An 11,735-nucleotide genomic window follows, 5' to 3' on the forward strand; every position below is an offset into this window, starting at 1 on the left:
CACCACTTCATGTGTAAGTCAGGTATGATCCCTGAGCATAGACCAGGATTTACAATGGACAAATGTTCCACTTCTTCCTTCTGTCTGTTTGGAAGGAGATGCTGACAGTCCCTAGAGACTCACCAACCAGCCTGGTTTGGAGACTACTGTGGTCTTCTCTCATGGAAATCTCTGCCAACAGCTCCCACTGCCTTTTATTCAGACACCTTTCCCCACACACAGGAGCTGCCCCTCTCAGCAGAAGGATGCTGAGGTCCTGCCACTTCTAGGAGAGGTTTTGTACCAAGAGCTAAATGTGATCTGCTGCTGGGATTCCAACCCTTGAGTAAATCCCACTGTACTCTGGCCAGTGGCACCCTGGGAGGCCAAGCCTGCCACTGCAGCCAGATTTGAACCCATGGGGGAACCCAGAGCGCCAACCCCATGCAGAACTGTGCATTTAATGGTACCATAGGGGTAAGCAGTGCAGGCAGCAGCACCAACAGGAATGGCACCACGGGCTCCCAATGCCAAGCAGAGTTAACAGAGACACCAGCAGCCTTGCCACCTCCTTTTTTTCTCCTCACCCTTCTGAGAACCTGGTTGTGATGGGAAACAACTGCAGCTCTTCACCTTTTCAAAGAAGCTGTGCCAATGCCAGTGCTACCAGGTGGGTAGAGCATCCCATTGCTGTCCCTTCACCCAGACAGGATTTACACCTGCCCTGCAGCATCTGCCTCCAAACTCCCTGGGTCATTACTTTGCTGGAGGGGTCTTCAGGACACCCCAGCCTTTGCATATGAGGTCACAAGGAGTGTGTGCTTCAGTTCATCACTCTTGTCCCAAGCAGCTGATTAGCAATTCTGCAGCAGCAAAACTGCACTGCTGCATAAGCCAGGTTTAGATGGTGATCCTTTAAACAGGAATGATCTCTGTCAGAACAGCTTTCTTAAATCCTGAGAGAGATGCTGCTACTTGCACTTAATTGTTTTTCTGTGTATTAGCTATTAAATGGTATTAGCATAATATGTGCTCCCATTTACAGAGGAAGCGTTTATCTGTGCGCCTTCACCAAAAAGTGGGTTTGATTAATTAAAAAAGGAGGACGGATGGGATTGCTGTGGGGATTTGAATGTAAATGCACCAGCAGATGCTTCCTGATCCTCCCAGCAGAGTACATCACTTTTAATAAACTCGGAACAGATGGCTGGCTGCTGTGTCAGAGATGATACGTATCAAAGTGCTCTGCACTCCCCTCCCAGACAACTCTGTCCTCAAGTCTCAGATCCAGAGGGGTGAATCCTCACCTGCAGCCCACTGGCAAAGTTCCCTCCACCTCAGGGGTGCTGTGCTTACTCACTGCAGCCGTGGAGTCCTGCCAGGGATGTGCAGGTTTTCTGCTTCATGAGTCCTGGAAATATGATTGAGGCGCTTGCTGGAATGCAGAGACTGTAGTTAGATTACCCAGGCTGCATAAGAAGCAGCAAGAGATAATGTCCAGTTAGTTAAAAGTTTAGGTGTTCTTCTTCCTCCTCCATGGGAGCTGGATCCTGCTGACTGCAAACAGGAAAAGCTCCTCTTAGTTCAAAAAGCTGTCAAGCCAAGCCTGCAGGACTGAAGTGACATCTCGCTGAAATATTTGGTGTATCAAAATTGCAACTAAAACTCTTTATGTGTTCTCTTCATCTCTTGACCAAGCAGACAGGATAAGAATCCCACTTTAACATGGAAAAAAATAGAAAATGAATGATCAATGCTTTCTTGGGTTTTTCTTTCCTAGGTGCCTCTACAAAGAGGATTTTGTCCAAAGAGCAAACTGAGGCACTGGATGATTAAATGTGTTGCAGTGGTCATGTGGGAAGGGAATGGCAAAACTGAGCATAGAAACCAGGTCCTCAGGTTTTTTTCACAGGCTGAAACATTTTCCCCAGTTTCTCATGCCCATTACCTAACTCATTGCTACCTTTGCTAGTGCTGGTTTGAACCAAACTATGCAGTGAGTTTCCTGACTCCTTTGCACCTATTTGCTGCCAGGTGCTGCTGCCACCTGAGCGGGCTGCTGGCAGTAACTGTGGGAGTGGCAAAGTCTCTGTGACTTCTGGAAAGGAAAAATGAGCTGTATAATTTGCTAGAAAATAAAAGGCAATATTCTGAAAGCAGGGAGACGAGTCAAGCAGGTCTTTCTCCCTACTATGACTAGGAAGGGAGAATATTTTTCTTGGGGAACACTACTGCTCAGCTCTTTCTGGCAGCTGTTTCAAAGACCATAGAATTAGGTTAACAAACTGATTTCTAGGTGTCTTTACAATCTGCAGCTCAAGCAACATAACCAGAGGAAAATGCAGATCTCATTCCATAAAATAAGTTATGCCTCATGCACAGTGCTGGAGATGGAGAACGTCTGGGATCTTGTGATAAAATTTCCAATGTGAAATCTTCATGAAGGATAAGGGCTGGCAGTAGGAAGCTCTGTGCTCTGTACTTGTAGAAGGAAATCTGGCTTTGGTGCAGCCTAGCAGGAAGACAAGAGGGAATGAAATTCTAAGAGAAAATGAAGATCTGTGCTGAGACTGCTTTTGAAACATCTCTTTTTTAGCCAAAGCACAACAGAAAAGCCACGTGGATATTCAGCAGAAGGGATGGCAGACTGACAGTGGAATTTCCTGGAGAGGGTGATAAATGTGCAGCTCAAAAGCCCTGACCCAGGTTCCCCTTTATATCACAAGCCTCCAGTGAAGGCTTGGATGAGCCATACTGGGTCTTGGTACCCACCATTCTGTAGGTTAGAGACAACACCTATGGCAGGCAAGCCTGCAAAGCACAACATCCTGAGCTGCACTTTAAAGCAGATCAAAATTGTCTGGTATTGGTTAGGATGATGTGTGGACATTGTGTTCAGGGAAAGTGCAGGATGAAATTGAGCTCTTTCAAATTAAAATCAAAAAACCAGGGCTGTTTTAAAGAAAATTGGATGGATATGAAGGGGGAAAGCAAATAAAATATCAGGCAGGATATTCTGGAGAGGAGAAAAGAAAACATTGATAATAGGCATTGTGAAAGAAACAGAGAGGTTTGAATGGTTTTGTGCAGCATCTCAGTGTGTGTGCATGACACAGTCCCTGACCAGCATGATCCCTGGGTATCACACAACTTCCCACTGTGCTGAGCATAACCTCCAGCCTGTCCTTCCTATTGCACTTCAATAGGCCTCTCCTATAAAACTCTGTGCACACTCATTTCTTGTTCAAAAGTAAATATTATTGTATATTAGAGGAGCAAAATTAAGACAATGGCAGAGTGATTGATATTGGAGGGGTAAAAAAAAGCTTCATAAAACTTAGTCCCTAGCAGTACAATGGAGGCTTTGCTGATGGATGAATGTCTGTCTTGGGAAGTTCTTTAAACTGTAGCAGGGACCATTGGCTGCAAGCATTCAGTGACTGGAAAATGAACTTTCCCATGAGTACAAACTCATCATTCAGCTCTAACGAGCCAAAGAAAAGTTTCAAATTAATCCATACAAGAAAAACAGTGGTGTCACCTAGGATGTTGATAGGAACAGAAACACCATGGTCAAGGTCACCCCACTAATATGGAGGAGCTCTATGTCTTCAGGCAGAAGCACCAACTATGTATCCAAGGATTTCAAACCAAAGCCCAAGGCTCCTGCTGAAGCAAAGAGCCTGTCCCTGCATCATTCCAAAGTCCATGTGAATCCTACTGAAATCAAGTGTGTGTGAGGGCTAAGGTTTAACAAAAAAGGAGATTAAATATGATGGTAAGCTTCTCATTATTTACCTGTTGATCTCTGCAATACTAGCCAACGTATCCCAAGGTCATTTCTGGTGCTAAAGGGATACCTCTAACATGAAAGATGAAAATGAAAATATCAGTATCCCTCAAAAATGGGGAAGCACCTTCTCTTGGTGTGTGGGGCACAAGGTGGGTGTCTGCCTCTGAGCTAAGTAAACACAGCAGCAGCTGGAATAGATGAGCCAAGTCTCCAGCTCACTTTTACTCACTGCAATCATTTCCTTGCTTTGTGGTGGTTTTGTTTTACCCCTGAGGGTCTGACTTCTTTAATTAGTTTGTTGTTTAGTTTTGTATTTTTCATAGGAGTGATACATAAAAATTTCATTTTCTCATCTCTGGCTAAATAGAGGATAACAGCTTCGTTAGACAATTGAGTACCTTCCAATCAAACAGCAATACTTTGTCTCTGGGGAGCTTTCTTTAACCACAGAACACAAGCAGCTCCTGTAATTGTGCTGTTCTTGAGGCCCTCTGCAGGGGCAGCTGGGGCTGCTGCTTTTCCTGAGAGCATCTTTGGTGCAGCACAAGAGGGAGTTCTGTGCTTGGATCCACAGTGTAGAATTCCAATAGGCCCTTCTGCTTACCCCCTCTTCCAATTAATGAAGCTGCTCTCAGAATAGGAAAAATTCATTCCTTAGCCTAAGTGAAGGAATAAACCCCAGATGGTTGATGTTTTGAAGCAATTGCATAAAATAAAATAAAATAAAATAAAATAAAATAAAATAAAATAAAATAAAATAAAATAAAATAAAATAAAATAAAATAAAATAAATAAAATAAAACTGGAGTGATTGTGATATCCAGGAATGTGAACAAAAGGTCAGGACTGAACTCCCAATTCTCTTTGTGGCTATTGTACAATGTATACCCGCTGTTTATAAAGTGTTAATAAAGCACCAATAGATGCAATAATAATTTTAAAAACATGAGTAGCCCACAATCCAGATGGCTATAAACATACCAATTGATGGTGGTAGAGATGGGCTTCAGCAAGTAATATTAGGGCTGACCAAAATATGGAAGTGTTTCTGCAAAATATTTCAGTGAACCAGAACTGTTCCAGTTCAAATGGTCTGAAAAATTCATCCTTATGTTAGAAAAAAAGTTTTTTTAAAAAATGCCATTTAATTTCTGTTTTCATTTATTAAATCACAATCAAAGTAGATGTTAACAATTTGTATAATCATCAAAACTAATGAAAAATATCCTGCTACTCAACTTCCAAGGTGGGAGCTGCATTGCTGTCTGCACTGATCCTGCAGAGAGTTTCAACAGAAATTATTTAGGACACTTATTTCATTGTTAGGCTCACACTTGCTTCTCCACATTTTACAACAAATTCAAAGCAAGTGAGAACCACACTACTGGACCCCTAAAAGCATGGGGAACACCTGCATGGCTTGGCATCAGGTAAATGAAGTTAAAAAGGAGCAGGTGGTGTCTGGAAGCCAAGGAAATCACACATCCTTGCAGGGAGGGCCACAAGCACTTGCCTTAAGAGGTCACCTCCAGCAGGAGTGAGAAAAGCACCAAGAGCATGGCTCCCCCTGTCCCTGGACAAGTCAAGTTAGGGCTGCACTTAAGCTGCTAAGGACAGAGGTGATGCAGAGCCAGTACAGGAAACAGGAGAGTCACTCCTGCACTGGGGTCACAACAACCCCACAGTGCCACAGGCTGGGGACAGAGGGGCTGCAAAGCTGCCTGCTGGAAAAGGACCTGGGGGTGCCATTTGGCATCTGCCTGAACATGAGCCAGCTGTGCCCAGGTGGCCAAGAAGGCCAATGGCATCCAGACCTGTGTCAGCAATGGTGTGGCCAGCAGGACTAGGGCGCAGATTGTCCCCCTGTACATACAGAATTCAAATTTACTTCCTGTCTTTACTTTTGCTGATGAACAACATTGACTGATGTATTTTTCCTTTTTTTTTCCTTTAAAACATTCTCTGAGCAGGTGTTCCTCCTTCTTACAGGTGTTATCCTCACTATTACCTTTACTCCTTGCCTAAATACACTTAAATTCTATCCTTGCCTCTGGGGAATGCATCCCAACCTCAGGGAAGGAAGCTAGGTCTAGAATTGAACCCAAAACCCACTGGAAAGGATAAAAGTCTTTCTATTGATCTATGTTTGGGTTCAGGCTCTCAATGAGCAATTCAGTTAGAAATGCAAATAGCACATTTTCTCCTTACATTTCCAGTTTCTCACTGTGTGAATCTGCCAAGCAGCTGCAACATTCCCCTCAGTACAGAAAGTCATGTACTCAATGCAGTTTTAAACACAAAGTGAGCCTAGTAGCCATTTATTTTATCTGCCTGGGGGAAACCCTCCTTTTTCTGCTCTTTTGGGATTACACGTGACAACAGTTGCCTTCTACATGGCAAGTCAAGTTAAGGTTGGGAGACAGGGATTTCACCATGTTTCTGGTTAACTAGCTGCCTCCATCAAACAAAAAGCTGTTGAGAGCCAGCAGATCATGTTTTAGTAAAACTCTGAAAAAAAATAGATAGAAAAGCATGGTCTGGATATTTTCCCCGTTGGTTTGGGTTTTTTTAATCCCCAAAAAAGCAGAAAGTGTGGTTTGTCCTGACACGTTCTCCCAAGCACTTAGTAGCAGAGACTGAGTCTGAGTTCAGCTGAGTACAAGCAGAGGAGATCGCTGCAAGGTCAGGGGTGGTCAGTGGTCCAAACCCTTTCCTCCAAACAGAGCAAACTGGGAGCTGCAGGACTTCTTCAGGATCTCCCAGATTTTCTTTGGGCTCATCCTGCAATGTGGAGAAATCTGTCTGGACTATTTTATCTGCAGAGCATATGAATGAGGTGGGTTCAGCAGAGACTTTGATGCATTTGAAGGTGCCTCATGCTGCTGTCCTCTTGCCCTGCAGAAAGTAATTGGGCTGCTCCCCAAGGACAGGCACAGCAAACCCTGCTCTTCTGTGAAGAAAAAGCATTGGTCAGGTAAGAAACCTGAGCTCCTGCAGGCTGAAAAAAAGCCCAGTAATAGTAATTTAAGATTCTGTGGCTGTTCCTCAAGCTGCTCTGTGCTGATGCTCTCAAGCAATTTAATACCTGAAAGGCTACCTCCTCCTGTTCCTTGCTTAGTATAGAAGAAAAAGGCTTGCTGTGCCTGTGAAGAGAACATTCATTAACTAGCATTAACATGCAATTTGATGTTCAAAAACTGCCTTACCAACAGAACATCTGAGGTAGGAGCCATCTGCACTGCACAGGCTACCCAAAGCTCTGCTCGGGCTGTGCAGAGAACAGCCTGACCCAAACCAGGCTGAGTGGATGGAGGGAAGGCACCGAGGCGCCAGCTGAGACCAACAGGGAATTTTTTTCTTTGCCTTATCCAGACAGAGTCATTTCCCTGTTGCAGGCTAGAGCAACTCTTCACTGACTTGATGCTGGAACAAGCCTAAACCCTCAAGAAATCCTCCCTGCCCTCTCCATAATGTCTTTTATGTGAGGGATTAATAGATCTTCAAGGATACTGATTCCTGAGACATCTGTGTGTAGCCATTCTCAAAGTGAAAACCAAGCTTTTTCAGGTATCCCCAGAAAGTTTCTGGGTCACTGAGTGAAGACTAAAAATATCCTACTGACAGTGCTCTAGTGAGAGCAGGATACCCCAGGCTCTCTTTGCATTATGTTATAGGTAATTATATGCTATAGGTAATTAACCTGTGGGACTCACTGGCTAGTAGCCAGGTTTAAAGGAGCCTCATGAGAACTTGATGACTGAAATTGTTTCTCCTGGAAAGGACATGAGTAAGAGAGAAATGTAAATATCATGAAAGCCTTGCTGAATTAGGGAAGAAAAAGAGGTTTTGTCTTTCCCAGGTTTAGAATAGAAGTAATTTAAAAATAACAGATGAGATATTTTTTGCTGTGTTTAAGCAAGCTGTGGCATTTAATGCCATAAAGCTGAAGGAGGTACCAAATCTGAGAAGAGACTCTCAGAGGGACAATCAAACTAGCTACTTCTAATTAACACTAGAACATTGTGTAGCACTGTAAAATAAATCTCAGGGCCAGTGCCCAGTTTTTGGGAGGCTTGGAAGCTGGGATTCAGCCTGGCACACATGAAGGAAGAGGGACCTGTTCCCACCCCAGCCCTTGTCTCTGCCTCTGGGGGAGGGCCCAGGGTCTCCAGGTCCCTACTCCAACCCAAAATAGCAAGTGCTGTGTCCCTGTGCTCCATATCTCCACATCTGGTAGGTGGTTCCAGGGATGTGCTGTTGTCACTGTTTGAAGAATAATAATCTTGTGGGGACAGCAGTGCCCCGAAAAGGTCTGGCTTTTGGGACAGAGATATGTCAGCAGTACATGCATGAATCCTCACACCCTTCCCTCATCCTTCTGCAAGAGTGGCAGGGAAGCAGACTCTTGCTCAGTTGTCTTTTCATCTCTTTAAGTGCATTGCTTCCAATGTGAGCAAAGGGAAATCAAAGAAAGCATCCAGAATGGAAATTGTTTATGTGTTTCATGATTCTAAACCTTGCCATTGGCAGGGGGGAAGTTCTAATTACAATTGCTTTTTAATTAGGGATTTTGCCATTTCATCTCCATTAATTGGAAAAGTTAGCACAAGTGCACCTAACTTTAATCTCAAAAAAAGTCCCTTACCATGCTCATGCTCACAACATTTGAGCTCTGGTCTTGTGGGCAGCCCAGAAGACCCACAGACCCCTGTGGCTCACTTGGTTTTCACTGAGCAACTGGCCTGGAATGGACAGACAGATTGCATATATAAAGGAAGAGGAATAAAAGTGATCTCTACAAAATATACCAGGCAGTCAGTCAATGTTCAGAATCTGGGCTGATGATGCTGGCTGAGGATCCATCTGTTGGCTGTGAGCTGCTGGCAGAGCAGAGGCTGTCAGATGGGCTTATGGATCCCCAGAACAGGAGTGCTGCTCCACACACCTTAGTCACTCTTGTCACTCTTGTTCCCCCTTAACTCTCATGAACCCTGTTGGTGTCTGCAGGTCAGTAAGCAGCACTGCCTGTCTCTAGCTTCAGAGCTAAATAAATAGCAATTATGTTCCCATGATTTTGTTTAAGGCCAGTCTAGAACTTACAGAATTGTTTTATCTTACTGAATATGTAGATCAGCATCACACAAACTTTGCTGTCACAAGTCAAAACCACAGCCAAAGGAACAATCAGTAATTTCCAGAGGAGGCTGTTTGAGATCACTGTTCAGGAAGAACCTCTGTCTCCACATCTTTTTGCAGATTCAGTAGGGCTCACAGGAGTCAATGAAGGTTTTCTGGAACTGCCAGGTAAACTGACCACAGTATTGGAAGGATATGACACTTTCCAGATTGGTGTTTGAATAACATTTAGAACAATTACATTGAGATCCAAGCTATTTGTAAGGGTGTCCAGATGGTATTCTGTGATCACTACAGAGAAGTCTCTTCTTCCAGCAGGGAACATATTCCATTTGCTGTGAGAGCTGTGCATGCCAGGCAAGGATAAAAATGGATAGGCAGAGCTAGCTACTGTCAGGTTTGGCACAATGATGGGCTTTTTTATGGGGTGCTTTCCTTTCAACAGGAAAATAAATTAATTTCAGGTTGGTGCAAGGATAGTCTAGACTAAGAAAATCAAAGCAAGTCAACATCATTTTGCCTCTGACCTGAAAAAGAAGAGAGGACTCCCTTTGAGCAGCCAGATGAGTATTCACAGCAGCATCTGCGCTTTGAAGCTTATTTCTATTTACAGGCAGACAAGCAAGGCTTGTATGAGGGAACTGAGAGCTGAGTGTGACTGACTAAGGTGGCAATGAAGAAAAGGTGTGATGTGGAGGATTTAATAGACTTTGCTAGTAATTTTGCAATGAGCTTACATTCAAGTTTTTCAGTCCAACAGTTATCAATTGATTTTATACACGAGAAGATAATTGTTGCCTATTTTTTGCTTTGTGTCTTTTTGGTTAGGATGTGGTATTAGCTGTGCTTTGGCTTCAAACCTTTTCAATATCTTCATGAAGATGACACTTTCCCTCTTTATGTGCCTCAGTATCTGGATCCGTAAAATCACAGCTGTTTGAAATGCAGTGTTTCCAAGCACAGAAGGAAGAGGAGTGAATTGTTAACCCAGTTTCAGCCGAGAAATTAGACAACAAAGCTCTCAGAGTAACTCACAGACAAACACAAGATCCTTTGGTTTCATTTCCTGAATTCTGAAATAAAGTAAAAAATATTTTACTCTTGAGAATAGCACTTAAGCCACATAATCTCTCAATCAAATGAATTTATGCATAGAAAGATCATATATCAATATGGCTTTTAAGCTGACCCTCCTGTTCCCTCAGCTCAGAGCATGGATAATGCAACAGTCCTGGGTGGCTGCCTCCATCCATCAGGACATTGCCATCTTCTCAAATCACTTTCAGGCTGGGAAGGCAAGTATCTCTTTGTCCATCTGCAGGTGTTACGTTGGTAACTGCAGACACATCATTGTCTGTGGCTCTCCACAGTCCCACTGCACTTCATGCATGAGAAATTGTGCAGCTATAAGGAAAAATGGAACTGTTCTCTATAGACATCAACAGCTTTTTTTATAAGGCTGGAAGTGGTCAGAAATGTCCATCTTCACTTCTTTGCCACCCATTTAAGATCTACTCCTGTTTTCTATATACTAAAACTACTGTAGAGACTCACAAACCTGCTCTTTCCTTGTAGTCTGCTTCAGGCACTGCCTTTTTCTGAGTGGCAGAATACCTTTCACTTTTTTATTTGATCACTTTTGCTCTTTTGACATAAATCTTTCCCTGGCATGCTTTACTGTGACAGTTCCTAATATAGCTGTGCCTAATGAGACAAATTCCAAGAACAGAGGTACTGATTGCTAGATTAGCAGTTTCATATCCATTTTTCCTGGGGCAAGAAATAGAAAAATTAATCATCTATCATGTGCTATTATAGTGGAAGTATGTGTGCCATACCTGAAAAGCATTTAGTTTCTCCTTTGCAATGAATTCAATGGATGCAAGACCACACCTTGATAAAGAGAAGAAAAAAAAGTAGTTATGGGCACTACATATCCTATTAAATGTCTCAAAAAGAGGCCCCAGAGAAGAAAATGACTTCATGTAAGAAGCTGGATTAGAACTGAGATAATTTATTGCCCCAATAAGATCATCATTTATATTTAAGGACAAGTAAATATTGACTAGGAAAACAAAGCCTGATAAGCAAATCAATCTGTTTCTCACTTAGGAATACATAGGAATTTACAAGCTTTATAATGCTCAGTTTTTCAGACTCAGAGACTTATGTGCTCTGGTGTATCCTGAATGAGGAAAAGGCCCCCATCCCTCCTCCCCAGTAAATAATTCAACAACACACACATCCTGAAACAAAAAGAGAAAAAAAAAGGGGGAAAAAACCCAACAAAACAAAACTACACAACACAACAACCAAAAAGAAAGGATATCTCTTATTCCTGGAGGTTCCCCATGGAACAAGAACTGTCATGGGTGTTCATTTCACAGACTTATGAACATTTAACCATGCATCAGTGCCATCCCCAAAGCACTGTTCAGAAGATCAATTTATTTCCATCTTTTCTCTGCATTTAACTAGAAAATGCAACAGACAAGAGGAGCTCTGATTTTGTATGAATGGCCTTTTACAATCCAAATGTGTCTTTTGAAGCGTGCATTTAAATCAGATAGATATTAGAGCACATTTGGGAACACATTTCCATGTGCACCTGGAAAGAGAAAGGGAAAACAATGGTGCAGTCTGTACTGCCTAATCTCATAGAAAAGTTCTTGTCATCTTAGACCAGATGACAAGTGATGACCTCTTGGATTCTCCCTAATTCCTTGGGTGCAGGACTCCCCAGTGAGCAGAATGAGGCAGGGTGAGGAAGAAAGATGGTGCATTTTTCTGAATTTTGTTTTCTGGTCTAATTCCCTGCATTTTGTGA

The sequence above is a fragment of the Agelaius phoeniceus genome, chromosome 6 (genome assembly GCF_051311805.1).
Source record: "Agelaius phoeniceus isolate bAgePho1 chromosome 6, bAgePho1.hap1, whole genome shotgun sequence".
Lineage (NCBI taxonomy): Eukaryota > Metazoa > Chordata > Aves > Passeriformes > Icteridae > Agelaius > Agelaius phoeniceus.